Source organism: Thalassophryne amazonica, chromosome 8 (assembly GCF_902500255.1).
Source record: "Thalassophryne amazonica chromosome 8, fThaAma1.1, whole genome shotgun sequence".
Lineage (NCBI taxonomy): Eukaryota > Metazoa > Chordata > Actinopteri > Batrachoidiformes > Batrachoididae > Thalassophryne > Thalassophryne amazonica.
In genome coordinates, this window is record NC_047110.1 from 25002748 (window position 1) to 25008055 (window position 5308).

Here is a 5308-nt window from a genome sequence, read left to right on the forward strand (position 1 = left end):
AGTAACAAGGTTGAGTCCCCAGCACCTTACACAGAACAGTCATGGCTTAAATGTAGTACATCATTAGGATATCTACTTCAGCTGGAAGTCCTCTAGATCTGCACATGAACTGCTCATCAGGTGCATGGGGTTGGCATGATGACAGTGGAGGGTGAGAGATGCTTCATCCATCATCACAGCCTCAGACACGCCCCCCACAAACCACCCAAAGTATACACAAAACACACAAACAGTATCTTGGCCAGCCAAACCCCCCCCCCCAACACACAACAACGAACAGATCTTGTCCTTTTAGTCAACTAAAACCTGACTAAATAAAAATTGTATGTGAATGACTAAATATGGCAAAAAAGAAAAAAAGATGAGAAATGAACACGAATATACACTCAACAAAAATATAAACGCAACACTTTTGGTTTTGCTCCCATTTTGTATGAGATGAACTCAAAGATCTAAAACTTTTCCCACATACACAATATCACCATTTCCCTCAAATATTGTTCACAAACCAGTCTAAATCTGTGATAGTGAGCACTTCTCCTTTGCTGAGATAATCCATCCCACCTCACAGGTGTGCCATATCAAGATGCTGATTAGACACCATGATTAGTGCACAGGTGTGCCTTAGACTGTCCACAATAAAAGGCCACTCTGAAAGGTGCAGTTTTATCACACAGCACAATGCCACAGATGTCGCAAGATTTGAGGGAACGTGCAATTGGCATGCTGACAGCAGGAATGTCAACCAGAGCTGTTGCTCGTGTATTGAATGTTCATGTCTCTACCATAAGCCGTCTCCAAAGTCGTTTCAGAGAATTTGGCAGTACATCCAACCAGCCTCACAACCGCAGACCACGTGTAACCACACCAGCCCAGGACCTCCACATCCAGCATGTTCACCTCCAAGATCGTCTGAGACCAGCCACTCGGACAGCTGCTGAAACAATCGGTTTGCATAACCAAAGAATTTCTGCACAAACTGTCAGAAACCGTCTCAGGGAAGCTCATCTGCATGCTCGTCGTCCTCATTGGGGTCTCGACCTGACTCCAGTTCGTCATCGTAACCGACTTGAGTGGGCAAATGCTCACATTCGCTGGCGTTTGGCACGTTAGAGAGGTGTTCTCTTCATGGATGAATCCCGGTTCACACTGTCCAGGGCAGATGGCAGACAGCATGTGTGGCGTCGTGTGGGTGAGTGGTTTTCTGATGTCAATGTTATGGATTGAGTGGCCCATGATGGCGGTGGGGTTATGGTATGGGCAGGCGTCTGTTATGGACGAAGAACACAGGTGTATTTTATTGATGGCATTTTGAATGCACAGAGATACCGTGACGAGATCGTGAGGCCCATTGTTGTGCCATACATCCAAGAACATCACCTCATGTTGCAGCAGGATAATGCACGGCCCCATGTTGCAAGGATCTGTACACAATTCTTGGAAGCTGAAAATGTCCCAGTTCTTGCATGGCCGGCATACTCACCGGACATGTCACCCATTGAGCATGTTTGGGATGCTCTGGACCGGCGTATACGACAGTGTGTACCAGTTCCTGCCAGTATCCAGCAACTTCGCACAGCCATTGAAGAGGAGTGGACCAACATTCCACAGGCCACAATTGACAACCTGATCACTCTATGTGAAGGAGATGTGTTGCACTGCATGAGGCAAATGGTGGTCACACCAGATACTGATTGGTATCCCCCCAATAAAACAAAACTGCACCTTTCAGAGTGGCCTTTTATTGTGGGCAGTCTAAGGCACACCTGTGCACTAATCATGGTGTCTAATCAGCATCTTGATATGGCACACCTGTGAGGTGGGATGGATTATCTCAGCAAAGGAGAAGTGCTCACTATCACAGATTTAGACTGGTTTGTGAACAATATTTGAGGGAAATGGTGATATTGTGTATGTGGAAAAAGTTTTAGATCTTTGAGTTCATCTCATACAAAATGGGAGCAAAACCAAAAGTGTTGCGTTTATATTTTTGTTGAGTAGTTTATTCTTTGCTGTGTTCTAGAGGCCACAGAGGAAGTGTGTCCAGCGTTGGTGTTTTATTGTGGACAGGGGGTGTCTTGGAGACACACTAATGTGGATGTGTATTGTTTTTACCTGCCTGATGAATTTTCCAGTCAGCTGGCTAAATGTGGGCACACCCTGAGTGGAGCAGTAGGGTTGAAGAGGAAGAGGAGGACATGGAGGTGACAGAAGGGGTTGAGTTTGTGGAATGTTTGGCGTGTAGGTGGACAGATTGGTGAAGTGCCGCTGAGAGGTCTGCCAACTGCCACAGCGCAGAGGTTCATGGTAAGGGCAGTGATGTGTTGACAGCATGCTTGACAGCCTTATACTCTCTCACTCCCTACTGTTACCCTCTCATGAACATCCACATATCACAAACTGCCTCTCGGATACCTTCTGTTCCTGTAATCTCAAACCCAGGTTCCACTTGCACTCAGAATCGACTATCCTCTTACAATATCTAATTGTAGCTTCTTGTGGAAATAGAACACTGATGGATATTATTTTCCACAGATGAAGGTGTGTGTGGGCTTTGTTGTTAGCACTGTTGCTTCACAGCAAAAAGGTGGCCTTTCTGTGTGGAGTTTGCATGTTCTCCCCGTGTTTGCGTGGGTTCCCTCCGGTGCTTCCTCTGATGTGTTTGTTTGTCTGTATGTGGCCCCGCAGCAGACTGGCATCCTATCCAAGGTGTACCCCGCCTCATGCCCCATGACTGCTAGGATAGGCTGCAGCACTCCTAAGACCCTTAATTAGGCCATGGAGTCTCGTTTGAGGGCGCGCGCTAAAGGGGTAAAATATGACGCATATGATGTAATTCCTCTGCTTCCGGGGACACAAATGAAGCACTTTCTCTGAGTTTTTGGCAAATTATACGCAAACAAAGTGAAAAAGCAAAGAAAAAGTCACGATGTGGTGGAAAGTGGACATGTGTTGCGGTTTGTTTATGACTCAGAGCTCAAATGTGTCTAGGTGGTTGTGCAGGTGAGAGAGAACAGCTACTCTGGTTAGCTGTGTAGTAGAGGTGGGTGGATCGATCCTAATATCGATACCAACGCTGGTATTGATATTGAACAATCCTCATGTAAAAAGATCGATACTCAAGCTTTTTTTCTCTCCCGCACGCACTGACTGCTGCGCACGGAGATTCATCAAAGTCTACTCTCTGTAAGAGCAGCACTGCGCTGTGTCACATAACATGGAGCAGCACACCCTTGTATTGTGGTTTGTCAGCACTCTACCTCAGGAGATTTTGTTTTAAGTTGTGTTGAGTGATATTTTTTTTAAACAAAAATCTTGATTGTGATAATAAAGTATTTTGTTGCCACGTACAATGTTTGGCGAAATTTTATCCTAGGTCTTTTGGATCCTTTGGATCTATGAAGCTTAAATATGAAAAAGTATCGGTTTCGGTATCGATATTGGCGATACTGGGCCTGTATTTACTTGGTATCGGATCAATACCAAAATTCCCAGTATCGCCCACCTCTACTGTGTAGACTAACGCTTCCCGACACCACGTCTCCCATTTGCCTTGTCTTCCCTTCTCCAATGGGAACTGAAGAAACTGCACTTTTTGTCACTGCTTCGATGATTGCAGCCGAAAACAAAACAGTACACCATTTTCCCATTAGAACTGACACTGTTTGTGGGAAGAGACTAATCCCCGGGCGAAGAGTGGGAGTGTCAGCAGAACCATTCGGAGAATGGGGGTTTCAGCAGAACCCATTTTAAACCGGCACGTCTTAAACCGGCAGGTCCGCTAGGTGACAGCGAGTATGTCTTTAAGTTTACCGAGCCGGGCTGAATGGTTTGTGCTGAAATTCTGACACTCCGCCCAGGGATTCTCTGCCATGTTTGTGCTGGCTGTCACCAGATGTGGTCAAATCCCGCGATATCACGCAGGTGTTCAAACGAGCCTACGCTTCCCTATTGGAGTAAGCGGCTGAAGATGAGTGAGTGAGATTAACTGAGGAAATAAGATGGATGTACAACCCCAATTCCAATGAAATTGGGACATTGTGTAAAATGAAAAAACAAAAACAAAAAAAAAAACAGAATACGATTTGCAAATCGTCTTCATATTCAATGGAATAAGCCACAAAGACAAGATATTTAATTTTTTTAAACTGATAAACTTGATTGTTTTTGTGCAGATATTTGCTCATTTTTGAGATGGATGCCTGCAACACATTTCAAAAAAGCTGGGACAGTGGTATGTTTACCACTGTGTTACATCACCTTTTCCTTCTAACAACACTCAATAATTTCAGAGCTCTGTGTGACATTAAGTGGCCTTTCTTCATTAAATATTATTTTGTGCATAACCATCAAATTCATAATTATCCGACCAGGCAGGATGCACATTTGCATTTACCTTTGCATAGAGCGACTCGTTATCAGCATCACATCAGATATCATGGTGTTAAATCTTGGAATGAAAATGTACATCTTGTGAATCCATCTATCACCTTATATACATATAAAAGTAGCCTAAAAGCGAAGATCCTGCAGGAGTAATTACAATGATTTGTTTTAATCTGGAAAAAATTGTGTAATTCTTTTGTATTCTGTTATGTTTGCTTTGTTTGGGAGTGGACTCTTTATAAGCCTTTTGACTTCCACCATTCCCTTGCACTTTATTTATATTGTATTTTTTTCTCTGTCCCTCTCTCTTTGGTTGTTTTATGTATATACATTAGTTTGTGCATTTTATTTTGTGCTAAATAAACAAAATAAAAAAATCAAGTAGTATTAGTAGTTGTAGTTAAAAAAAGGCTTCAAAACTGGACCTTTAATCTCGGGGTGTTGTGGGGGTGCCGCATCCCTGCCCCGTGCAACACCCTCTTTCCATCTGCATTCACCCCTGCTTTGGCGTTTGAGCACAAAGAATGGATAACATTTATTTATGCAGAAAACATGACCAGATTTACAGGTAAGAAAGTTTTATTGCATTTTCACATCATGTGGTCCTCAGGAAGAGAGTTTAGGTGCATTTGAGTGGAAAATAATGTTAGTTGTTGACGCTTTGCGGTGTATCAGCTGTTTTTAGCGAGCTGATACGGAGTGGCTCAGCTCAGAATTCTAAATAAAGGTGAAAAAAGCATTAAAATGTCTTTGTAAAGCTCAGTGCAGGTGTGCTGTTGTCACCGTGCTTTAAGAGGTGAGGACGAGTCGTAGCTGCTGCAGAAAATCACGGATGAAAAGCTCACAGCTCTCTTAAAGTGGGCAGTTCAGTTGAATCCCAACCCCCTGCCCAAGGACCAAGTTTAATGCTGCTATCGACCCA